The sequence below is a fragment of the Phyllobates terribilis genome, unplaced genomic scaffold, assembly GCF_046119375.1.
Source record: "Phyllobates terribilis strain yellow unplaced genomic scaffold, ASM4611937v1 Scaffold_5__5_contigs__length_657084704, whole genome shotgun sequence".
NCBI lineage: Eukaryota > Metazoa > Chordata > Amphibia > Anura > Dendrobatidae > Phyllobates > Phyllobates terribilis.
In genome coordinates this window covers 350,090,565-350,117,761 of record NW_027362765.1, presented here as the reverse complement: position 1 = coordinate 350,117,761, position 27,197 = coordinate 350,090,565, and the positions used below count along the sequence as shown (strand labels likewise).

Genomic DNA, 27,197 nt, shown 5'->3' with positions numbered 1-27,197 from the left:
GTTCATGTCACGCTTAATGGAGGCCCTATGTAAGAAAATGCAGGTGCAGCATCTGGTATCGAGTGCGTATCACCCACAGACCAATGGTTTGTGTGAGCGATTCAACGGTACCCTCAAACAGATGTTAAAAATGCTGGTTGAGACCCAGGGTCGCGACTGGGAGCGTTACCTCCCACACCTGCTATTTGCTTACAGAGAGGTTCCACAGGCCTCGACGGGGTTCTCCCCCTTTGAGCTCCTGTATGGCAGGCGTGTCCGAGGACCCCTTGGGTTGATAAGGGAATTCTGGGAAGAAGAGCCGAGCTCCCCAGGAGTGTCCATCGTGGAGTATGTCATGCGCTTCCGTGACAAGATGCAGACCTTGACGCAGTTGGTGCATGACAACATGGCGCAAGCCCAGGCTGACCAGAAGCATTGGTACGACCAGAACGCCCGAGAACGGACCTACCAGGTGGGTCAGAAGGTGTGGGTGCTGGTCCCCGTACCAAAGGACAAGCTTCAGGTGGCCTGGGAAGGCCCGTACGTCATTCACCAACAGCTCAACCCGGTCACCTACGTGATCACCCTTGACCACGAGCGGGGTAGGCGGAAGGCGTTTCACGTTAATATGATGAAGGCTCATCAAGAACGTGGAACCTGCGTCCTACCGGTCTGCAACCTGCCCGAGGATGGGGAGGATGACCCCCTCTTGGACATGCTCGCCCAAGCGAAGGCCAGCGGGTCCCTAGAGGATGTAGAGCTAAGCGACTTGCTAACCGCAGACCAGAGGTCTCAGATGCAAGCAGTGCTGAAACCCTTCCAAGCAGTGTTCACCAACCTGCCTGGCAGGACTGAAGTGGCGGTCCATGAAGTGGACACCGGGAATCATGCCCCACTCCGGCGGACAGCCTATCGAATCTCCGACGAGGTGCAGCATGTCATGCGCCAGGAGGTCGAGGAGATGCTGCAGTTGGGGGTGATTAAGCGGTCCAAGAGCGCGTGGGCCTCACCTGTAGTCCTGGTGCCTAAGAAGGACCGGACCACCCGGTTCTGTGTGGACTACAGGGGGCTCAACGCTATCACCGCCTCTGACGCACAACCAATGCCACGCATTGAGGAGCTGCTGGAGCGGTTAGCCAGCGCAAGCTATCTCTCCATTATGGATTTGAGTCGGGGATATTGGCAGATTCCCTTGAGCCCCGGGGCTCAGGAGAAGTCCGCCTTTATCACCCCCTTCGGATTGTATGAATCCACGGTCATGCCCTTCGGCATGAAAAATGCCCCTGCCACGTTCCAGCGAATGGTCAACCACCTGCTCCAGGGACTGGAGAGGTACGCAGTAGCGTACCTGGATGACATTGCCATCTTCAGTCCCACCTGGGAGGATCACCTGGAGCATCTGCAGCAGGTGCTCGGGCGCATTCACCAGGCGGGCTTGACCATCAAGCCGGGAAAGTGCCAGATGGGCATGAACGAGGTCCACTACCTGGGGCACCGGGTAGGTGGGGGTACTCTGAAGCCAGAGCCTGGGAAGGTGGACGCTATCGTGTCCTGGCCCACCCCCAGGACCAAGAAGCAGGTGCAGTCCTTCTTGGGCACCGCAGGGTACTATAGACGCTTTGTGCAGGACTATAGTAGCCTTGCGAAGCCCTTGACAGACCTCACCAGGAAGAGCCTACCCCATTCCGTCAAATGGACGGATGAAAGCGAGGTGGCCTTTAGGGCTTTGAAGACTGCCCTGAGCAGCTCTCCTGTACTAAAGGCGGTCGACGGCACACGGCCACTCTTAGTACAGACCGACGCCAGTGAATTTGGCCTCGGTGCTGTACTCAGCCAGGTCGACTCGGGGAACCAAGAACACCCCGTGTTGTACCTAAGCCGGAAACTGCTGCCGAGGGAAGTGGCCTATTCCACCATAGAGAAGGAGTGCCTGGCCATTGTATGGGCCCTCAACCGCTTACAGCCTTACTTGTACGGGCGCCCCTTCACTGTCGTGACTGACCACAACCCCCTGAGTTGGCTGCACACCATGTCAGGTGCCAACGGAAGGTTGTTACGCTGGAGCCTCACCCTCCAGCAGTACGACTTTACCGTTCAACACCGCAGGGGCAGCGAGCATGGCAATGCCGATGGGTTGTCCCGGCGAGGGGAGCCTCCAGACATACGCTTGGAGGAGTACCAGAAGGTCCTACCTCCATAGCGCAGTCAAAAAGGGGGAGGTGTCAGGCAAAAGGTATTTTTGCCCGAGTTTTAAAAAATGAGAGATGTTTTAAAAAAGAAAAAAAAAAACCCACCCCCTATCTGTTTGTAAGTGAAGACATAGAACTCACTTTTGCTTTTCCCCAAACCAGGAATTTTTATGACCCGCCATAAAACCTCAGACCAGGGCAAGCGCTGGTACAAACCGGAAAATCCCTCCAAAAAATCCCATTGTTTAATTGTACAAACGTTTTATGCCAATTTTAATCACGCACAGGTCTGACAGAAACATCGGAACCACGTTTTTTGAATGCTTACCTTTTTCCCATTACAATAGTATAACTTGCATAACTGAGGAATGACCGGGAACTGAGATAATGGATTCTGAGCTTCTGAGCGTCATAGAGGTTTCATATTTAATATCTATCTTCATGAATATTGGTGACGGTCAAGATGATGTCTCCCTCTTGGATGTGGGACCCCCCCACACCAAGATATGGAATCTGAAGGATCTTTTAGGTCTTCTGCAGCTGGGTGGGCTCGCAAAGCCGAGCCCCCCTTGTAAGGTAAATAAGGGGTGTTCCCCAGAGTTTTGGCTGCTTACTAAAAAGCAAATCGGCCATTTTCAGGTCATTCTTCTCAGGGACGTCGAACGCACGCACATCACGCGGCGTAAGAAGAATCACCTCTAATTTCCGGGGAGCCGTCCCTCCCACAGAATCTGAGACCATCACCTTGTGAAGCAGGTTTTGCTATTACTTATCCCTTTTATTTTAATAACTGTTTATGCATACATGTAAATTGTCTCCTTTATAATATCTTGTATATATTTTGTAAACACTGCCCACCTTTTGGGAGTAAATCATTAATTATTTACCAGTTTCTTTCTTCTTGTCCTATGTCGAGCAAACACGTTCCTCACCCGCTAATTCACGTTACCTACCAGGTACCCGATCCACCTGTTAAGCGATCGGTGGTGGCAGTATACCAGTATTTATGTGATATTGTGGTTTGAGGGTGGCTGGTCGGAGGTATATATACGTTTCTGGAAGGAACTGGTGGTATATATACGTCCTGTCACATCACGTGCCACAATAGTCGACATAAATTAGAGCAGCTGCACCCGTGCTTATCCTCTGTCAATACCGTGTTTGACCAGCAGGATAAGGGGGCGCCAGAGAGCTGCAAGGTCTGACCCAAGAGTGGGTGTTGTTTTCGTGACAGTAATGACTCTATATAATAGATCCCTCTGTGTGTAATGACTCTATATAATAGATCGCTCTGTGTGTAATGACTATATAATAGATCACTCTGTGTGTAATAACTCTATATAATAGATCGCTCTGTGTGTAATGGCTATATATAATAGATCCCTCTGTGTGTAATGACTCTATATAATAGATCCCTGTGTGTGTAATCACTCTATATAATAGATCCCTCTGCGTGTAATGACTCTATATAATAGATCCTTCTGTGTGTAATGACTCTATATAATAGATCCCTCTGTGTGTAATTACTCTATATAATAGATCCCTCTGCGTGTAATTACTCTATATAATAGATCCCTCTGTGTGTAATGACTCTATATAATAGATCCCTCTGTGTGTAATGACTCTATATAGTAGATCCCTCTGCGTGTAACGACTCTATATAATAGATCCCTCTGCGTGTAACGACTCTATATAATAGATCCCTCTGCGTGTAATGGCTCTATATAATAGATCCCTCTGTGTGTAATGACTCTATATAATAGATCGCTCTGTGTGTAATGACTATATAATAGATCCCTCTGTGTGTAATGACTCTATATAATAGATCCCTCTGTGTGTAATGACTCTATATAATAGATCCCTCTGTGTGTAATGGCTCTATATAATAGATCCCTCTGTGTGTAATGACTCTATATAATAGATCCCTCTGTGTGTAATGACTCTATATAATAGATCCCTCTGTGTGTAATAACTCTATATAATAGATCGCTCTGTGTGTAATGGCTCTATATAATAGATCCCTCTGTGTGTAATTACTCTATATAATAGATCCCTCTGCGTGTAATGACTCTATATAAAAGATCCCTCTGTGTGTAATGACTCTATATAATAGATCCCTCTGTGTATAATGACTCTATATAATAGATACCTCTGTGTGTAATGATTCTATATAATAGATCCCTCTGTGTGTAATGACTCTATATAATATATCCCTCTGTGTGTAATGACTCTATATAATAGATCCTTCTGTGTGTAATTACTCTATATAATAGATCCCTCTGCGTGTAATGACTCTATATAAAGATCCTTCTGTGTGTAATGACTCTATATAATAGATCCCTCTGTGTGTAATGACTCTATATAATAGATCACTCTGTGTGTAATGACTCTATATAATAGATCGCTCTGTGTGTAATGACTCTATATAATAGATCCCTCTGTGTGTAATTACTCTATATAATAGATCCCTCTGCGTGTAATGACTCTATATAATAGATCCCTCTGTGTGTAATGACTCTATATAATAGATCCCTCTGTGTATAATGACTCTATATAATAGATACCTCTGTGTGTAATGATTCTATATAATAGATCCCTCTGTGTGTAATGACTCTATATAATATATCCCTCTGTGTGTAATGACTCTATATAATAGATCCTTCTGTGTGTAATTACTCTATATAATAGATCCCTCTGCGTGTAATGACTCTATATAAAGATCCTTCTGTGTGTAATGACTCTATATAATAGATCCCTCTGTGTGTAATGACTCTATATAATAGATCCCTCTGTGTATAATGACTCTATATAATAGATACCTCTGTGTGTAATGATTCTATATAATATATCCCTCTGTGTGTAATGACTCTATATAATATATCCCTCTGTGTGTAATGACTCTATATAATAGATCCTTCTGTGTGTAATTACTCTATATAATAGATCCCTCTGCGTGTAATGACTCTATATAAAGATCCTTCTGTGTGTAATGACTCTATATAATAGATCCCTCTGTGTGTAATGACTCTATATAATATAGGAGTTTCACTTTTTGTATCGAAGAACTGAAATAAATTAACTTTTTGATTATATTCTAATTTAGTGAGATGCAGCTGTTTGTGATACGTCTGACGGAGAACCACGGTTTTAAATTGCAGGCCTGTAGTTTACTTATACTATTCTTCACAGTGACATTGTGTGAATAGCTTCGCCGACACACTGAAACAAAATGGAAATGGAGGCCAATATTTTCCACGTTCACTACAAATTTCTGGATTTTTATCGCTGTAATATGGAACAGATCTGGCTGTATTCTGCAGTGAGAACAAGCAAATGGAGCAGAAAAATGGTTTACTCTGGATTGCTTTTTAAGCAAATAATCAGGATTAAGAAAAAAAATTTCCCTGGCCCCTGATATCTGGGGCTATGTCTACAAATATCTGTAATAGCAGGATCAGTTAGACCGTGCAATGATCCCTCTTGCATTATATGCACTGCAGTCTGCCACATACACTGCCTGCCTGACTTACTCCTACTGTCACCACTGAATATATGCAGCTGGATTAGTCCTCATGTGACATGCAGAAATAGTGCTGTTGCTTTAAAAGCATTCAGCAAATATTATAAGTAACACAAGCACAGGAGACAGGAAGTGTTGTGCTCCAGATGCATCCAGCAACTAGAGGGGTTAACACAGTCACAGGAGAAAGGGAGTGTTTTAGCAGAGCCCCAGGGGGATTGTGGGGAAGTTGTTTACTGTCTGTCTGGAGCTGAAGAGAAAGGTGGCTTATGATCTGTATCTCACAGAAGTCAAGGGAACAGAATTCAGGTCATGAGGAAAGCTAAACACAGGTCAGATAGGCTCCCTGAGCTAACAGTGTGGAGTATTGTTGACCAGGAAGATAAGGACTGGAAGGAAGCCTGTCATAGGGATCATCTCCCTCATTACACCCTCTACCACCCCCCCTCCATCTCCATGCAGGATAAAGAATGCTGTGTACTATTGAGTCTTTGTAAAGGAAAAGCCTGTGGTTGTGTATGCATTAAAACTGTGCTGTGCTGTGCTACCAGATAATAGACTGTGTACTGCTGTGCTGCAAATGAGACTGTACTGTTGTTACTGGAGGCTGTTGCTCAAAGAGACATTTGCATTGCACTGGCTGTGCCTCATTAAATGGTACCATTCTACCATTTATGAAGACTCTTGTCAGATGTGTCTGGTCAGCAACTGAATATATTGTGTGCCTGAGAGAAGCTGCAGCCTATGGTCGCACTGAGTAACGGTTCCCCCAGGACTCCAACGAATTCATGTAACCGGTCTTGCCTCTATCTGAACTTAGGTGGCGTGCGTGTAACACTCAGAAGGACTGTTAGTTCAGATGGATATATATATATGTTGTGGAATACCTACACTAAATAGAAACAAGCAAATCTATCCCTGACGCAACAGCACCTCTCCCTACACTGTCTGATTCTGGAGTGACTGTGACAAGCATGGCGGTGCCAGGTCTGATATAGACCTGATGACGCTGTGCGGCCAGCCAATCATTGTAATGCCACAACCAACATGGCTACGGCATTACAATGAGTGGAGGGTAATCGCCGCATGTTGATTGGTTCTCTAAAGAGCGCCAAACATTCAGGGAGGAGACCCGAGTTTCCGCCCGAACAACCCTGGAAATACTCACCGAGCCCCGAGCTTGTCGAGCACCGTGATGCTCAGGCGAGCACCGAGCAGTGGCGAGCACGTTCGCTCATCACTAATTGTAACATTGTTGAGGGAGAGCAGCAATGACCCTTCACAGTTGACCAAGTGAGTGTCAAATTATTATGTTACAAGGTTGATTGTGCAATCCAACAGAAAACCAGACGGAGGCGAAGCTCTGTATGGGAGGATTCGAGAATCTCTAACCCCATTTATTTCTACTTAGCATTATATATTGTTTTGAGTATATCAATAGCCAATCACCTACAGCCATACTACAGGCTTGAACCAATGTTAGTACAATTATTACGGAAACACACATATGGTCATATTATCGTTAGTTCGGTGCATGATGGAAAGTTACAAGGTTACACATTCCGGCTCAGACTAGTTAGATAACAGGAGCAGGGTGTCTCATAGAATGTTCTTGAGAGAAAAGGTTAGTGTGGGAAAGTTGCATGTGAAGCAAGTGAAAAGAAGGAAAGAATGTATGTTATGCAAAGAGTATAATAACATGATTTTGAAGCAAGCAGACAAAATTGAGTTGCTATAGCATGAGTATCAATATGTCCTTTACAACATCAGCACATGAGAAGTCGTGTGCTGGGAATGGGAGAGTCAGTCTCTTCTTTTCTGTAAGGTGTCCGTCACATTTCTCACATTTTTTACAGTGTTAGTAAGGTGGGAATTTTCCAAGATTATCCTAGAGCTGTGGTTCCCAACCTGTGGAGTAACATGTGGGCTGCGGGCTCGTGATGTGTGGCTCGTGACTGCCTGCCTTGATGGTGCCTCAGCACCAGGTCTCCAGATGGTGACTTTTGTGATCAGCCTACACAGGAGAGCAGATCTGGATGTGCATACTCCGGCCTTGGGGTTGGGAGATAAATGAAATATGGTAACCTGGAGATGATGCCACCTGTCACATGAGCTGGATGTGATAGTTTCGTGGGAGTGCTTGATGGAAGAATACTGGGGGGAATGGTGGGAATCCCTGGATCTTCGTATACCGCCTCGGTGTGATTTCTGTGGAAAAACTTTGGCTGTCAATATACTGATAATGGGGGCTCTGGGTGTCACTACTGTGAGGGGAGCAGGAGCTAGATGTGGCTGGATGTTGGGGACCATCGCTCTGAGAAACGCCATTAAAATTGACCCATTTTTACTAAAGTTAATAAGAGACTCATCCAAGCAATGTATTGTACTCCTGATGAATCCAGACAAGATGCCTTTGGGGAATGTGCATTATACCCTATGGGGAATGTGTATTATACCCTATGGGAGTGTGCATTTTACCCCATGGGAGTGTGCATTATATCCTATGGGTGTGTGTGCATTATACCCTATAGGCAATGTGTATTATACCCTATGGGGGTGAGTGAATGATACCCTATGGGGGGGAGCATTATACCCTATGGGGAATGTGTATTATACCCTATGGGTGTGTGTGCACTATATCCTATGGGAGGTGTGCATTATACCCTATGGAGGTGTGTGTATTATACCCTATGGAGGTGTGTGCATTATACCCTATGGAGAATGTGTATTATACCCTATGGGAGTGTGCATTGTACCCTATGGGAGTGTGCTTTATACCCTATGGGTGTGTGTGCATTATACCCTATAGGCAATGCGTATTATACCCTATGGGGGTGAGTAAATGATACCCTATGGGGGGGGTGCATTATACCCTATGGGGGTGTGTGCATTTAACCCTATGGGGGTGTGTGTGCATTATATCCTATGGGGGGGGTGCTTTATACCCCATGGGGGAGTGTGCATTATACCCTATGGGGGAGTGTGCATTATACCCTATGGGGGTGTGCATTATACCATATGGGAGGTGTGCATTATACCCTATGGAGGTGTGTGCATTATACCCTATGGGGAATGTGCATTATACCCTATGGGAGTGTGCATTGTACCCTATGGGAGTGTGCTTTATACCCTATGGGTGTGTGTGCATTATACCCTATAGGCAATGTGTATTATACCCTATGGGGGTGAGTGAATGATACCCTATGGGGGGGTGCATTATACCCTATGGGGGTGTGTGCATTATACCCTATGGGGGTGTGTGCATTATACCCTATGGGGGTGTGTGTGCATTATATCCTATGGGGGGGTGTGCTTTATACCCTATGGGGGGGTGCTTTATACCCCATGGGGGAGTGTGCATTATACCCTATGGGGGAGTGTGCATTATACCCTATGGGAGGAGTGCATTATACCCTATGGGGGTGTGTGCATTTAACCCTATGGGGGTGTGTGTGCATTATATCCTATGGGGGGGGGTGCTTTATACCCCATGGGGGAGTGTGCATTATACCCTATGGGGGAGTGTGCATTATACCCTATGGGGGTGTGCATTATACCCTATGGGAGGTGTGCATTATACCCTATGGAGGTGTGTGCATTATACCCTATGGGGAATGTGCATTATACCCTATGGGAGTGTGCATTGTACCCTATGGGAGTGTGCTTTATACCCTATGGGTGTGTGTGCATTATACCCTATAGGCAATGTGTATTATACCCTATGGGGGTGAGTGAATGATACCCTATGGGGGGTTGCATTATACCCTATGGGGGTGTGTGCATTATACCCTATGGGGGGTTGCATTATACCCTATGGGGGTGTGTGCATTATACCCTATGGAGGTGTGTGCATTATACCCTATGGGGAATGTGCATTATACCCTATGGGAGTGTGCATTGTACCCTATGGGAGTGTGCTTTATACCCTATGGGTGTGTGTGCATTATACCCTATAGGCAATGTGTATTATACCCTATGGGGGTGAGTGAATGATACCCTATGGGGGGGTGCATTATACCCTATGGGGGTGTGTGCATTATACCCTATGGGGGTGTGTGCATTATACCCTATGGGGGTGTGTGTGCATTATATCCTATGGGGGGGTGTGCTTTATACCCTATGGGGGGGGTGCTTTATACCCCATGGGGGAGTGTGCATTATACCCTATGGGGGAGTGTGCATTATACCCTATGGGAGGAGTGCATTATACCCTATGGGGGGGTGTGAATTATACCCTATGGGGTGTGTGCATTATACATTTATTTTATTTATAATTGTTTAAATTCTGTCAAGATACAGGAATTTTAGATGTACGGAGGGTTAAGAACGGGAAAAAGAAAGTTTTTTCATGCCTTAACAAGTTTTTGCTGGGTATATTTACATAAGATTACTTGTGATCCACATGGCGCAGCAGATCTTTCTCTGCAGTAGTTCGTAGCACATTCTGTTATTAGATCTCCGCAGTGATGAAATCCATATTGGCTTCTTAAGAGGCAAGGTGCAATTACCTGGAAATGTCCCGATTCCTGGAGAATAATATCAGCTCAGATCACATTGATTTTGTGTGGCTCCCTGAAAGCCTTTCTTAGAGGTGCAATATTTGGGGAAATCGCTGCCTTCCATAAATCATTTATTAAAGAAGAAAACTTACTTAGCAGTAGAGATGAGCGTTGTTCTACTCGAACTGTTCGCCAATCTCAAATTCGAGCTGTTTTGGGCGGTGTTCGAGCCGGTCGGTGAACACGAACAATTTGAGAAAAATCCGGCTGTTCGAGGTTATGTTCGATAACTGTTCGTGCACCAAAATCATAACTGGATTTTTTCTCAGTAATGATGAAAATTAATGTTAATCCGCAGTTTGAGTGTACAGCGGGGCGGGGGGAGGGGCAGGGGATGGATCTCTGCAGGAACAATGAAGATCTCCATTTTTTTTTCTCTTTCCCGCATTTGCAGTGGGGAGGTGCAATCTGTCAGCCTATCAGCAGCGCACACACGGAGCGAAGTGCTTTTTTTCACACAAGCAAGGGCATGTGTGATTGGCAGTGTATGTCACATGTCCTTGCCCTATAAGACCAAGCCATTTTCCCCGTCGCCACCATTTTCTCACTGCTGCAGCTGCGTGTTAGACGGCACCGCTGTTGCTGTGTGCGCTATACCTTGTTAATTTCAAGCCAATTTTCGCACAAATCTACAGATAGCTTGGGAGTAGGGAATAGTTGTGATTGCAGTCCTTTTAAGGACTAGGTTACAGCATTTCCTACGACTTTTATCAGGCAGGTCTGTGCTCTTAAATAGATAGGTTGTGGGAGTAAAGACTAATTGTAATTGGAGTCCTTTTCAGGACTAGGTTACATCAGTTCCTATCAGTTTTTGCCAGGCAGGTCTGTGCCAGTGATGTGCCAGTTTTTTTCACAGCATTTGGCTGAATCTAGCAAAGCTAATCCTTTTTGGCCTATTGCAGAGTGTGTTAGTCAGTGGAGTAGCCTATCTGTGTTGCAAGATATACCACCTGTGTATAGAATACCAATTTTTTTACTGCACCTAGTGAAGTAAAATCTTTTGGGCATAGCATCATTCTATTAGTCCATCTATACTGACCTCCATCAGGTTGCAAACTGAATATATATTTTTTCTGCATCTACCTCTGAAAAAATATTGGGCTTGTAGCTGTGTGTGGGTCTTGTTCTATTAATCCATCTATACTGACCTCCATCAGGTTGCAAACTGAATATAATTTTTTTCTGCATCTACCTCTGAAAAAATATTTGGCCTTCTAGCAGTGTGTGGGACTTGTTCTATTAGTCCTTCTATACTGACCTCCATCAGGTTGCAAATTAAAAATAATTTTTTTCTGCATCTAACCCAGCCAATAGTTTTGGCCTAATACCACAGTTTGGCCACTCAGCTCTGCTCGGTTACCATCCATTGTTTTTTTGTGCAAACAACTCCAGAGTTGTGAATTAGTTAACCACCAAAATGAGTGGAAAAAGGCCTGCTGCTGGTGGAAAGGGGAATAGGCGTGTTGGGAAGGGGAAAAAAGGTTGTGTCCGTGGGGTAGGTGTTAAAGCAACAGTGACATCTGCAGAAGAAAGACCATCTTCCAGCCAAACTAAAATGTCTACTTCTTTTAGCGGACAATGTGATAAGATCCCTTTCTTACGGCCACGCCAATCGCTACAAATACCAGATGAGGCACAAAAACAGCAGGTGCTTCAACGGATATCAAGTGCTCCTTTAAGTGGGCTCTCCTCCACATCAACTTCAATATCACAAATACTCCAGTCCTCAAAGGTGTCACCCCAATCGCACTTACTTCCTCACAGCTCCCAAATCTCCAGCTGCCCGTCTGAGTATGAGGTAGAACAGATGGTTGAGTCTGCAGAGCTGTTTACTCATACTATAGCCTGGGAATCAGAGGTCGGCTCCAGAGCTTCTGTGAATCCAGACGAGGAAATGATCTGCACTGATGCCCAGAATCTTTATGAGTCGGATCCAGGACCAGACGCAGAAGGTTCTGACCATAATGTAGACCCTCATTCCCAAACTGTAACTCCTGTTGGTGGAGACAATGAGGAAGACGATGATAAGACTCAAATACCTGATTTGAGCGACAACTTTAGTTTTTTGTCAGGGCAGGAACAGGTTGGCTCTGAGGACGACGGGTGTGATAACGCACAGGGTGATGATGATGAGGTCGGAGATCCCACTTACTGTCAACCCACAGTCAGCCAAGAGATGAGGTTGTAGCACCCTGAGGATTCGGCTGCTACAGGGGTATTGCACCTCAACCCAGAGGTGTGATATTCCACTCCCGGGTAAGGATGGAGTGTGGACCTGAGCTCGGTAGGCTGCATGCACTACACACATCCCATTTCCGAGGAGCAGACCGACGGTACTCCCACTTAGAAATGTGCAGGTACGACCGAGTCTGTTCCTGGCTGGAGTGGGAGGGGGGTGGTACATCCCAAGTAGTGTAGGGGCAGATAGGGGGAGCAGCCTGGGTAAAGATAGGAGCTCATTGGGTGCTGGTCACCTGAGCTCACACATAGAGGGTGTATATAAGGTGGGCACCATCAAAGAACAGGGTCAGTCAGTCAGTCTTTGCAGAGAAGTAAGAAGCAGAGGAGCAGAGCAGCCCCAGAGAGAGAGAGAGAGGAGAAAGCAAGAGAGACCCAGAGGGGGAAACAGAAGAAAGGACTCTAAGAACCCAAATCCAATCCACGGGTGAGGAGTCGGCATCAGGGTACCGGAACCCAAGCTGGTGGGGGCAAAAACACACCCCAGCCAGAGACCGGAGGCCGTGGGCAGCGTCTGCCACGGCCACCCACCACATCCACCCCGAAGGCATACCACGTGGAGGGTCAGGGAACCCAAGGCCAAGGGTCGCCCAACAGAAGGCCCGAGGGAGCTGGACCTGGGTGGATCACTAGTGGGGACGGCCAGAGAAAGGACAGAAGGAGAGCTCAGGGTCACGCTCCGGACTTGCTTGGGGGTTGGCTGAATCCAGGACCTGGTGGACGCAGCACGGCTCGGGAGGTCACTTGAAGCTGGAGTGACCGGAACATCAGCAGTAAGTAAATACCCTAAACTGCACAACCCGACTCTGTCTTTAATTACCATCTATGCTGCACCACCACAACCCCCATCCTCTGCACCTGACCCCCTGAGGCTATACCCCACCCGTTGGGGGTTATACCATCACAAGCTGCACCTACACCATCAGCCTCAGCGGACCCTGCTGCAGCGGCGGCCATAGTGACCGCAATACAACGGGTGGCGTAGTCGACAATAAAGAACTTAATAACATCTGTAGGACTGCCACATACAACTGAGTTTGACACCCTGGGCACGGACCGGGTCACAGCCACTCGGAAGACTACAACCCCCATCTGATCCGGCTCCGGATATTCCCCCTAAAAGAATATGGCCCAGGGGGCGCATTAACTTTGGCGTAGTCGGCAGGATTACGTGCCCACAACAACCGGGTACTGCGTGCCTGAAGAAAAGTGCAAGTTTACCTTAAAAAGAAGTCTCCTGCCGGTTCCGGAGGGTCCCCGCCATCGGACCCCATCACCAGTCGATTCCCGCCGGTTGTCCGCCATTAACAGCTTTTTCCCGCCATCTGCAGAGTTTCCCGCCACTGGGAAGCGGTTCCCGCCATTTCCAAAGGTTTCCCGCCTTGTCAGAGCGGACGCCATTATAGGCGTGCCAGAGGGTGGCAAGAGGCCACCTCCCATCGTGGGCCAGGACCGAAAATGGCGCCAAAAGTGGAAACTGCCCCCACCAACAGAGACTGTGATGCTAGAGGTGTCGGTCAGCGTGAAAGAACAGCCCCTGGAGCTGACAGTCACCAGGTTGCCCCGGGACCGCCCTCGAAGGGGGAGGAGACGAAAGAAGAGAGCAAAGATGGGTGTCGCTTGGAGCAGTCTAGAGCGAGCGCACCCGGAGGCAAGAAGCCTGGAGAAGAATATCGGAGGAGCTTACCCGGAGATGGCGAGAAAGCAGAGCAGCACCGGCCCGTTGGCCAGGAGCCTGCTAGAAACCGAGGAGGGAGAGCAGAGCAGCACCGGCCCGCTGGCCAGGAGCCTGCTGGAGACAACTGTAGGAGAGCAGAGCAGCACCGACCCGTTGGTCAGGAGCCTGCTGGAAACAACGACCCCACTAGGCCTAGTGGAGGTCCTAGCACAGCTCCCCCGAGACCGGGAGTGTGCGCAGACCGCTCTGGAGGGCCTCGCAAGGAGGATGGCCCGGGTGCAGCGAGAGACGTTGGCGGAGTGGAGCCGTGAGATGGCACAGCAGACCGAGACCTGTCAGCGGAGCACGCCACCCGAGATGAGGAGACAGACCGCCTCTGAGGATGGCGCGGGAGGACTGAAGGCCGGAGACGGCGCCGAGAAGGGAGCCGAACGAGTGGAGGCAGGTAAAGGGGACGTCTATACCCCAAACCGGGAAACCGCGCACCTGCCCCAGCTCCCCGTCGCAGAGCCCGAAGTCTATCCTGCCGTGCCCGTCGCTGCAACGTCACCGCCGCAGACTAGGCCTCAAACGGGAGCCGCGACCCCTGTGACGTCACACGCCTCGACCCCGAGCGTGACCAAGCAGGAAGTACCACCAGCCTGGTCGCAAGGCCTAGTACCCCCGGGCGCCGCAATACCAACAGCGCCCCCTACCTCCGCGGAGCCCCCGGCCTGGTCGCAGGGCCAAGTAGCCCAGGGCGCCGCCGTCCTTACGGTGCCCTTCACCTTCCAGATACCCCAGGCCTGGCCGCAAGGCCCGGGCAACCCGGGCGCTAACACCACCGCGCCCATAAGACCAAGAGTGCCGTATCTGGGAGAGGAAGAACAAGAGGACCCGGACGGGTCTGAAGCCAAAGGTAACCATAAAGCAAGAGCAGGAGGACGCCGTCGCTAAGGACAGCGAAGCAGAAGCTGTATATAGTTGCCCGTCGGGGCACCGTAAACTGAAACCGTGAAACTGAAACTGAAACTGTTGTTGCTAATATAGTCCCCGTTGGGACCAGCATGTGTGAACTGTTTACACGTATTTCCCTAAATCCCACTGACCGAGGACTGAGAGCGGTCATTCCTCCCTATTCCCATTACCTGGCCGAGGACTGAGAGCGGCCATAGTCCCTGTATATAGTTGCGCGTCCTAAAGCGCCCCTACCGGTTTTATAGGAAAACCAGTTTTCCAGAAAGACTGTCGCACTTTACCCGGTCACGCGTTGCACAGTGACCGGAGGAGGAGCCAGAGGCGACGAGAATGTTTTATCTGAAAAGTTTTATGCTAATATATGTTGTTTTATATGTTTTATATGTTTATGAAAAAAAAAATTTGTATGTTTTGGTGTTGTTTTATGTCTTACAGCCCGAGGACGTGCTGTGATTTACCAGGGGGGAATGTAGCACCCTGAGGATTCGGCTGCTACAGGGGTATTGCACCTCAACCCAGAGGTGTGATATTCCACTCCCGGGTAAGGATGGAGTGTGGACCTGAGCTCGGTAGGCTGCATGCACTACACACATCCCATTTCCGAGGAGCAGACCGACGGTACTCCCACTTAGAAATGTGCAGGTACGACCGAGTCTGTTCCTGGCTGGAGTGGGAGGGGGGTGGTACATCCCAAGTAGTGTAGGGGCAGATAGGGGGAGCAGCCTGGGTAAAGATAGGAGCTCATTGGGTGCTGGTCACCTGAGCTCACACATAGAGGGTGTATATAAGGTGGGCACCATCAAAGAACAGGGTCAGTCAGTCAGTCTTTGCAGAGAAGTAAGAAGCAGAGGAGCAGAGCAGCCCCAGAGAGAGAGAGAGAGGAGAAAGCAAGAGAGACCCAGAGGGGGAAACAGAAGAAAGGACTCTAAGAACCCAAATCCAATCCACGGGTGAGGAGTCGGCATCAGGGTACCGGAACCCAAGCTGGTGGGGGCAAAAACACACCCCAGCCAGAGACCGGAGGCCGTGGGCAGCGTCTGCCACGGCCACCCACCACATCCACCCCGAAGGCATACCACGTGGAGGGTCAGGGAACCCAAGGCCAAGGGTCGCCCAACAGAAGGCCCGAGGGAGCTGGACCTGGGTGGATCACTAGTGGGGACGGCCAGAGAAAGGACAGAAGGAGAGCTCAGGGTCACGCTCCGGACTTGCTTGGGGGTTGGCTGAATCCAGGACCTGGTGGACGCAGCACGGCTCGGGAGGTCACTTGAAGCTGGAATGACCGGAACATCAGCAGTAAGTAAATACCCTAAACTGCACAACCCGACTCTGTCTTTAATTACCATCTATGCTGCACCACCACAACCCCCATCCTCTGCACCTGACCCCCTGAGGCTATACCCCACCCGTTGGGGGTTATACCATCACAAGCTGCACCTACACCATCAGCCTCAGCAGACCCTGCTGCAGCGGCGGCCATAGTGACCGCAATACAACGGGTGGCGTAGTCGACAATAAAGAACTTAATAACATCTGTAGGACTGCCACATACAACTGAGTTTGACACCCTGGGCACGGACCGGGTCACAGCCACTCGGAAGACTACAACCCCCATCTGATCCGGCTCCGGATATTCCCCCTAAAAGAATATGGCCCAGGGGGCGCGTCAAGGTCAGCAGAGGAGGTGGAGGAAGATGCTAGTGACGACGAGGTCAGGTTGCGCCTTCCTGGACAGAGACGTAGTACTGGAAGCACGTCAACAACTGCATCCTCAAACACAACTCTGCCTCTCACCACAAGTCGTGGTGGCTCTTCAGGTCGCATGGGTGCTAAGCCTTGCATAGCCTGGGCATTTTTTCAGATCGATAAAGATGACCCAACTCGTGTTATCTGTAACATTTGTCAGCAAAAGCTAAGTAGAGGCCAAAAAATACATAGTTTGAGTACTTCATGCATGAACCGGCACATGGACATGAAGCATAAGTTGCAGTGGGAAGCTCAGTGTGCTACAATGCGGTCTAGCCGGCCGGGCCAACCACTGTCTGCCATATCTTGTGCATCCGCGGCCTCTTCATCCTCTGTGACTGGGGGGACAGCAGTCACACCTGTTTTGGGGCGCAGACCTGCCACCTCTTTACCCGCAACAGCCAGCGTGATTGGCAGGTCATCATTTTCTTTGGAGGTGGTAACACCAGCTGGTCTTGAGCGCTGTCCGACATCGATAGCACCACCTTTGGATCAAGGCAACCTAACATGCCCGCCTGCATCTTCCTCACAGACCGGCAGTTTGCCGGGGACACCCTTATCAACCCCGCCTAAGCACAATAGCCAGCCCTCGGTCCCTCAGATGTGGACAAGTAAAAGACCATTTCTGTTACAACTCTCCTGTTAGGTTTTTTTTAGTTTGCTGGTCACATGACCATTTTGCCTATTTAATCCGGCTCCGCCCTCCTGGCTTTGCTGGACTTCATTTGTATTTACTACTCTTGAGCTAGCTTGGTGCTCTGTTGCCGTTCTCTGTTAGTTTTGCTAGGTCTTCTGACCTCTACGCTTTTTGTTGTGTGTTTGTCTTTGACTGCTACTATTTCTGCTAGGAGGTGTCCAACTAAATCCCAGTCCTTAGATCTTGTAGGGATCCCTCCCCCACATCTATAGGTCTGCGTTCAAACTAGCCGAGGACTTTAGCGGGTCTGATCGCAGGATCAGGTTCCCCGTTACATCGTAGGTATCTAGTTTAGTACTATTGTAGGGACAGATCTCCTGCCTTTCCTTAGTCTCTGTAGCAGATCATAACAGTAAGTCCAGCCAAGTAAAAAAAAAAAAAAAATTTTCTCTAAGGAAAGACCTCCAGTTTCCATCATGGTCTCGGTGCAAGATTTGGCTCAACGCTTGCAGGGACTCTCTCTGGAGGTGACCAAGCTCCAACAACACGTGAGTAGCTGTTCTGGAGCACATTTTGTGGAACCAAAGGTACGTCTGCCTGATCTATTTTTTGGTGAACAACAAGATTTTTTTTCTTTTAAAAATGCTTGTCTATTATATTTTCGTTTGAGACCCGGATCCTCTGGTGATGAATCACAGCGCATAGGGTTCATAATGTCACTTTTGCACAAAGATCCTCAGGGATGGGCCTTCTCTCTCCAACCTAGTGATCCGTGCTTTAGATCAGTGGATAGTTTTTTTTCTGCTTTGGGTTTGTTGTACGATGATCCTGATCGTGTCTCATCTGCTGAGTCTGAATTGAGACGTTTGAGGCAGGGATCAGGTAATGTGGAAAAATATTGTTCTCACTTCCGTTGGTGGTCTGCCCAGGTGGGGTGGAACGATTCTGCTTTGAAAAGCTTGTTTCTTGCAGGGCTATGTGAAAGGGTAAAGGATTTACTGATTGCTTATCCCACACCTGGAAACTTGCAGGAGGCAATGCAATTAGCTATACGGGTGGACAGGAGACTGCGTGAAAGGGTTAATGTGAGCAAATCCTCTGCTATGTCAGCTTCGAGTTTTGAGAGGTTCTGTGCTGACAATGGAGAGCCGATGAAAATTGGGGCGATGGCACCCCGCTCTCAGGAAAAAGACCGCCGACTTTCTGAAGGCTTGTGTTTCTATTGCGGAAATTCTGGTCATTTTATTAAAAGCTGTGTGCTTCGTATGAAGAAAGAAAAAAAAATGGTCAGTTATGCCCGTATTGCCTGTCTAAATTCTAAGGGAGTATTCCTATCTGCCACTACTGCTGCTCAGGATGAATTAATTGAATTTCGGGTATTTGTGGATTGTGGATCTACTCTGAATGTGATTGATGGGGGATTTTTGGAAAAACTTAAATTAGAACCTAAAATTTTGTCATCCCCTATTGCTGTGGTTTCTGTCGATGGCTCTCCCTTGAAGAGTGTTACTCATAAGGTCTGTGAATTTCCCCTCACTATTAATGGTATACATCAAGAGAATTTGGATTTGGTGGTATTGGATAATTTGCCTTCTCCAGTAATATTGGGGTTACCCTGGTTGAAATTGCACAATCCTGTACTGGATTGGTCTACCAATGAAATTAAGTCCTGGAGCCCTAAGTGTTATGACAAGTGTTGTAACGGGCGCATTGCTGCTGTGGATAGAGGGGAATTGCCTGTTCCTATTCAGGATTTTTGGAGAGTTTTTTCTGAGGAGGAGTCGCAGGTTTTGCCTCCCCATAGAGACTATGATTGTACCATTGAATTTGTCCCTGGAGCGACTCTTCCTAAGAGTCGTTTATTTAATCTTACTATTCCTGAGAGGAAGGCTTTGGAGGAATACATACAGACAAGCTTGGCCGCCGGTCACATTAGGCCTTCTAAGTCTCCTGTGGCTGTTGTTTTTTTTTTTTGTAAAAAAAAAAGATGGCGGTTTACGTCCTTGTCTGGACTTTCGTGAGATTAATAAAATTACTGTACGCAATCCTTACCCACTGCCATTGATTCCCGATTTATTTAACCAGTTAGTGGGGGCCAAGTGGTTCTCTAAAATTGATCTCCGGGGGGCATACAATTTGTTGCGCATGAAGGAGGGTGATGAATGGAAGACTGCTTTTAACACTCCGGTAGGTCATTTTGAGAATCTGGTTATGCCTTTTGGTCTTACCAATGCTCCTGCATTTTTTCAGAATCTTATTAATGACATCCTTAGACCTTTAATCGGCAAAAATATGGTTGTGTATTTGGATGACATTTTGATTTATTCGCCGGATCTGGAGTCTCATTGGCGGAGCGTACGTGAGGTATTACAGTTATTAATGGACAATTCGCTTTTTGCTAAGCTGGAGAAATGTGAGTTCGCTGTACGGAGGATTAGTTTTTTGGGTTACATTATCTCCAGTGAAGGTTTTGAGATGGATCCGGTTAAGGTTCAGGCTGTGCAGGAATGGCCTAGGCCTATTGGTTTGAAATCAATACAGAGGTTTTTGGGTTTCGCCAATTATTACAGAAAATTCATAAAAAAAATTTCTATTATTGTCAAACCTCTGACTGATCTCACCAGGAAAGGTGCTAATGCGGTTCAGTGGACTTCTGAGGCCATTGAAGCTTTTGTGTATCTCAAGGAGAGGTTCACCTCTGCTCCCATCCTTATGCAGCCTGATGTGACTAAGCCGTTTTTGGTTGAGGTTGATGCTTCTTCGGTGGGGGTCGGTGCGGTGTTGTCTCAGGATAACGGGGATGGAGTACATCCCTGTGCCTTTTTTTCAAAAAAATTTTCCGAGACTGAACTTAATTACGATATTGGTAATCGGGAATTGCTGGCGATTAAACTCGCATTTGAACACTGGCGTCACTTCTTGGAAGGTGCTGAATTTCCCGTTCAGGTTTTCACTGATCATAAAAATCTGATCTATCTTGATGCTGCCAAGCGCTTGAATGCCCGTCAGGCTAGGTGGGCACTTTTTTTCTCGCGGTTTAATTTTTCCGTTACTTACATCCCGGGTACCAAGAATGTTAAAGCGGATGCTTTGTCTCGCAGCTTTTCTCCCATGGTCGGTGTTGAGGAGGAGGAGGAGAGCATTTTACAAGAAGGTGTTGTGATTGCTGCTTTGGACTCCGTTTTGGAGGATGAGATTCTTAAAGCTCAGGAGAATGCCCCATCTAACACTCCCCATGGGAGGTTGTTTGTGCCTAGGACCTTTAGGAGAGATTTGTTTGTCGAGTGTCATGAGTCTCGGTTGGCCGGTCATCCAGGAATTTCTGAGACCAAGAGACTTGTGGGTCGCAGTTTTTGGTGGCCTGGATGGCAGAAGGAAGTCATTAAGTGGGTGCGCCAATGTACTGTGTGTGCAAGATCCAAGTCTTCGCATGCTCCTGCTGCGGGGTTGCTTTGCCCTCTGGAGGTTCCTAGTGCACCTTGGACACATCTGGCTATGGACTTTATTACTGACCTTCCTCCCTCTGAAGGTTTCACGGTCATCTGGGTGGTCGTGGACCGTTTTAGCAAGATGTGTCACTTGGTTCCCTTCATCAAACTGCCTTGCGCTAAGACACTCGCTAAGGCCTTTGTCAAGGAGATTGTCAGACTACATGGTGTTCCTACTGACATTGTTTCTGATAGGGGACCTCAGTTCGTGGCTCGTTTTTGGCGTGCCTTTTGTGACAGGTTGGGAGTTCATTTGTCGTTTTCATCCGGATATCATCCTGAGTCTAATGGCCAGACAGAAAGGAAAAACCAGGATGTTGAGCAGTTCTTGCTTTGTTTTGTGGTAGACAATCAAGAGGGGTGGTCTGAGTTTCTGCCACTTGCTGAATTTGCTCTTAACCATACATCCTCTTCTGCTGGGTGTTCGCCTTTTTTTTGTTGTTCTGGGAGACATCCGTCTTTTGGGTCATTTTCCAAATTGGTTTCGGCTGTGCCTGAGGAGGAGAGTTTTTCCGGTGATTTGGAGAGAGTTTGGACGGATGTGCGTGGTAATCTTCAGGAGGCTAACAAAAAATCTAAGAGGTACTTTGATAGGAAACGGCAAGAGGTTTTGTTTGCTGTTGGTGACATGGTTTGGTTGTCCTCTAAGAATCTGCGATTGAGGATTCCTTCTAAAAAATTGGGTCCCAAGTTCGTAGGGCCCTTTAAGGTACTTCAGATAGTTAACCAATCTGCTGTTAGGCTGGAGGTTCCTACGTCCTGGAGGATTAATCCGGTGTTTCATGTTTCTCTGTTGAAAAAAGCTGATGTGTCGGATGGTGACGCCTCTGCCACTGTTCCTCCGGTGGTGGAGGACGGGGAATATGAAATTTCCCGTATCCTAAATTCTAGACGGTATAGAGGGAGTTTGCAGTATCTCGTCGCTTGGAAGGGTTTCGGACCTGAGGATAACTCATGGGTGAGGGCGGATGATGTTTCTGCCCCCAGACTTGTCCGAGCGTTTCACAGGAGGTTTCCTGGTAAGCCTGGACCTAGGGGATCCGGAGGATCCTCTTAGAAGAGGGGGTACTGTTACAACTCTCCTGTTAGGTTTTTTTTAGTTTGCTGGTCACATGACCATTTTGCCTATTTAATCTGGCTCCGCCCTCCTGGCTTTGCTGGACTTCATTTGTATTTACTACTGTTGAGCTAGCTTGTTGCTCTATTGCCGTACTCTGTTAGTTTTGCTAGGTCTTATGACCTCTTTGCTTTTTGTTGTGTGTTTGTCTTTGACTGCTTCTATTTCTGCTAGGAAGTGTCCAACTAAATCCCAGTCCTTAGATCTTGTAGGGATCCTTCCCCCACATCTATAGGTCTGCGTTCAGACTAGCCGAGGACTTTAGCGGGTCTGATCGCAGGATCAGGTTCCCCGTTACATCGTAGGGATCTAGTTTAGTACTATTGTAGGGACAGATCTCCTGCCTTTCCTTAGTCTCTGTAGCAGATCATAACAATTTCCTCCTAGCCATGAGAAAGCTAAGAGTTTGAATTTCACCATCTGCAAGCTCTTGGCTACAGAAATGCTGCCTTTCCGCCTGGTGGACACAGAGGATTTTCGAGACCTTATGTCCGTCGCAGTGCCCCAGTACCAGATGCCCAGTCGGCACTACTTCTCAAAGAAAGGTGTGCCTGCGCTCCACCAGCATGTCGCACACAACATCACCGCTTCTTTGAGAAACTCTGTGTGTGACAGGGTGCATTTCACCACAGACACTTGGACGAGTAGACATGGACAGGGGCATTACATGTCACTGACTGGGCACTGGGTAACTATGGTGACAGCAGGACAAGGGGCTGCTGTCCAAGTCTTGCCGTCCCCACGAGTTGTGCGTCAATCCTCTTTATGTCATTTTTCCTCCACTGCTTCTGCCTCCTCAACCTCCTCTCGGTTCTCCACCTGCACCCAAAGCCTGTCTGGTCATGCCACAAGCTTTCTAACTGCGCAGAAGGGATCCTGCACACCTCCTTACTATGCTGGCAGTAGGGCTCAACGTCATCAGGCGGTTTTTACTTTGAAATGTCTGGGAAATGTGAGTCACACAGCTGAGGAGTTGTGGTCAGCTCTGGAGAACCAATTTCATGAATGGTTGTCTCCACTGGACCTGAAACCAGGGAAGGCCGTGTGCGACAATGCTGCAAACCTGGGTGCAGCCCTTCGCCGGGGCAATGTCACACACGTGCCTTATATGGCTCACGTGTTGAACCTGGTTGTCCAGCAATTTTTAGCCCACTATCCCAGACTAGATGGCCTTCTGCAGAGTGCACGGTCGCTGTGTGCTCACTTCCGCCGTTCGCATCCCGCAGCTCAGCGACTTACATCTCTACAGAAGTCGTTGGGCCTGCCACTTCACCGGCTAAAATGCGATGTGCCTACCCGGTGGAATTCAACTCTGCACATGTTGCAGCGACTGTGGCAGCACCGACAAGCCCTGGTGCAATACGTTCTGACGTATAGCCTGGGCCAACGAGATCCAGAGGTGGGGCAAATCACGCTGGAGGAGTGGTCTCAGATCAGGGACCTATGCACCCTTCTGCACAGTTTTGAAATGGCGACGAAGATGTTTAGTGCTGACGATGCCATTATCAGCATGACTATTCCGGTGATTTACATGCTGGAGCACATGTTAAACAGAACTCGGAGTCAGGTGGTGGCACAAGAGGAGGTGGAGGAAGTAGAGGAGGAGGAGTTGTATGCGGAAGGGCTAACATCTGCAAGGTCCAGACGGTCGGCAGCACCAGGGCGGCAGGCATGTGAGGGTGGGGGAGATGGTTTTACCAGGGCGCATGGTAGCAGCCAAACTAGTGAGGAAGGTGCAGGAGCCCAGGAAGAAGTGGAGGACGAACTGATGGAAGACTCATCAGATGAGGGAGACCTTGATCACATTTCTGTTGTGTGAGGTTGGGGGGAGAGGACAGAGGAAGGAAGCATGATTGTTACCTCGCCACCAACACAACAGGGACTTGGTGCTCCTGGATGCGCAACACACATGAGTGCCTTCTTGCTGCAATACCTGCAACATGACCCTCGAATTGTGAGAATTAGAAATAATCCTGACTACTGGGTTGCCACACTGTTAGATCCCCGGTACAAAAGTAAATTTGCCGAAATTATTCCTGCCATAGAAAGGGATGCACGCATGCAGGAGTATCAGCAGAGACTGTTGCAGAATCTTACATGTGCTTTTCCACAAAACACCAGTGGTGCACGTAGTGAATCTCACAGTTCCAACTTGCCAACCGTGGGACCGTCAAGTGTTCAGCACTCAAACCGTAACAGAACCACAGTATCTGCTGGTAACATCAATTTTGCGGAATCATTTCACCACTTTTTTAGCCCATCCTTTGCAAGGCCACAGGAGACAAGAAGTCTGACACATAGTCAACGCCTAGAGACGATGGTACAGGAGTATCTCCAAGTAAACATTGAAGCCATGACTGTGTCACTGGACCATTGCTCTTTTTGGGCTTCCAATCTGGATAAATGGCCGGAGCTAGCCACTTACGCCTTGGAGATCTTGTCATGCCCCGCAGCCAGCGTTCTGTCTGAACGTGTGTTCAGCGCTGCTGGTGGTGTGCTGACAGATAAGCGCACGCGGCTCTCCACTGATAATGTAGACAGACTCACGTTCATAAAGATGAACAAATCATGGATCCGAAACGACTTTTCTACCCCTGTGTCATCCTGGGGAGAGTAAAAGCTTGATGATTGGTTAAAATCACCCTACCAACCGTTTTAAGCTTTCAAATTACTAATCATGTTTATCTGTATCTTGGCTGGAAAATAATTTGGGCTTTGTAGCAGTGTGCAGTACTGATTCTATTAGGCCATCTATACTAAGCTCCACCAGATTTAAAATTACTAATCATGTTTATCTGTATCTTGGCTGGAAAATAATTTGGGCTTTGTAGCAGTGTGCAGCACTGATTCTATTAGGCCATCTATAATAAGCTCCACCAGATTTAAAATTACTAATCATGTTTATCTGTATCTTGGCTGGAAAATAATTTGGGCTTTGTAGCAGTGTGCAGCACTGATCCTATTAGGCCATCTATACTAAGCGCCACCAGATTTAAAATTAATAATAATTTTTAGCTGCATCTAGCCCGGAAAATAATTTTGGGGCTCCGAGATGCGCAAGACACATAAGTGCCTTCTTGCTGCACTACCTGCAACATGACCCTCATATTGTCAGAATTCGAAGTAATCATGACTACAGAGTTGCCACACTGTTAGATCCCCCAAACTTTTCGATCAACCTTTTCATTTTAATAAAGACCAAAAAAATTGTCATTTTTGAAATTATAAGCATTAGCAGGTTGTTAGAAACTGAAATCAAACAGTTTTCAACTCAAAACTTTATTCTAGGTGATGTTACATTTTCACATAGGACCCCTTGTTCGAAAGGAGCTTCTGAACTCTCTCGTCCATTGAATTTGTCAGGTTTTGGATGGTTTCTGCTTCAATTGTTTTGCATGAGGACAGAATACCCTGCCAGAGCTGTTGCTTAGATGTGAACTGCCTCTCGCCATCATAAACACTCCTTTTGATGATGCTCCAGAGGTTCTGAATGGGGTAGAGGTCAGGGGAGCATGGGGGTCACACCATAAGTTTGTCCCCTTTTATGCCCATATCAGCCAGAGATGCAGATGTTTTATGTGCAGCATGAGATGGTGCATTATCATGCAAAAAAATGATCTTGCTGTGAAATACACGGTTCTTCTTCTTGAACCATGGCAGGAAGTGCTGTTTGAGAAAATCCACATACATTATGGAGTTCATCTTTAGCGCCTTCAGGGATCCTAAAGGGGCCGACAATCTCCCCATGAGTCCAGCCCAAAACATTACTCCACCTCCTCCTTGTTGGCGCTGTAGCCGTGTTTGCGTGGGGTGTCCATCAACCAGCCATCCTCCACTCCATCCATCTGGACCATCGAGCGCTGCACGGCACTCATCCGTGAACAAAACAGTTTTGAAATCAGTCTTCATGTAATGTTTGGCCCACTGGAGCCGTTTCTGCTTGTGTGAAGTGGATAGAGGAGGTCGACAGGATGGCGTATGCACAGCTGCAAACCTCTGAAGGACCCTGCATCTTGTTGTTCGGGGGACGTTGGAGGCACCAGCAGCTTCAAAAACTTGTCTGCTGCTATGACAAGGCTTTTTTGCCGCTGCTCTTTCAACCTGACGTAATTGCCTGTAGGAAAGAGTCCTCAATTTGCCCTTATCAGCACGCACACGTGTGTACTGTGAATCAGCTACATACTTCTTGATTGCCAAGACACTTCATCCTGATCATCGCACAATGTTGATTGTAGTCATGCCTTGACCTAAACACTCCACAATTTGTTGCTTCTCAGCAGCCGACACATCCTTTTTCTTTCCCATTTTGGCAGAAAATGTAGGCTGCTTAATAATGTGAGAGAGCCTTCTTAAGTAGTCTTGCCTTTCATTGGACACACCTGCCAAACTAATTAGCACAGGTGTCTGCAATTGCTTACAGTGATATAAAGAGCCCTGACACACATCACCATCAATGAGTTTAACTGACAAACAAACAAATTCTTCCCTTATCACTCCTAAACACTTTTTGCATAATAATTTGGAACGCGGTGTACATGTGCTTTTCCACAAAACACCAGTGGTTCACGTAGTGAATCTTACAGTTCTAACTTGCCAACCGTGGTCTGTATGGAGTTGTTCAATAAAGGGCCCAAAATTAAGATAACATAGATGGGAGAGGTCTCTATGAATAGGAATTCCTAAGTATTTGATACCCTGTGAGGGCCAGGCAAAGGGAAAGTTGGACTGGATGGAATCCTATATGGATTTGGGGAGGGAGACATCGAGGGCCTCAGACTTCGCTGCATTGATTTTAAAATTTGACCATGTAACAAAGTGATCTATTTCAGCCATAACAGCAGGGATGGATATATGTGATTGAGTGATATATACTAGGACATCATCAGCAAATAGAGAGCACTTGTACTCGGTGCCTCCCACCTCAATCCACCTAATATTGGGGTTATGGCGAATTGATGAGAGCAGGTGCTCCGTCACTAGGATGTATAAGAGAGGGGACAGAGGACATCCCTGCCTTGTCCCATTGGTGATTATGAAAGGTGATGAAAATGTTCTGATGCACCCCCTGGGCCTTGGGACACCCGGAGCC

General features: G+C 47.7%; 1 protein-coding gene across 6 annotated transcripts in view; it reads left to right on the top strand.

Annotated features, from left to right (window-relative positions):
* LOC141273167 (alpha-2-macroglobulin-like protein 1) overlaps positions 1 to 27,197 on the top strand; it is a 607,283-nt gene that overhangs the window by 127,595 nt on the left and 452,491 nt on the right. The window contains exon 1 of one of the 6 annotated variants that reach the window (XM_073684621.1): positions 2,805 to 2,924. The exons of the other annotated variants lie outside the window; for them this stretch is intronic. The gene's annotated coding sequence lies outside the window, so the exon portion shown is untranslated. Of the gene's footprint in view, positions 1 to 2,804; positions 2,925 to 27,197 lie in introns of those variants that run through there. 6 annotated transcript variants of the gene reach the window in all.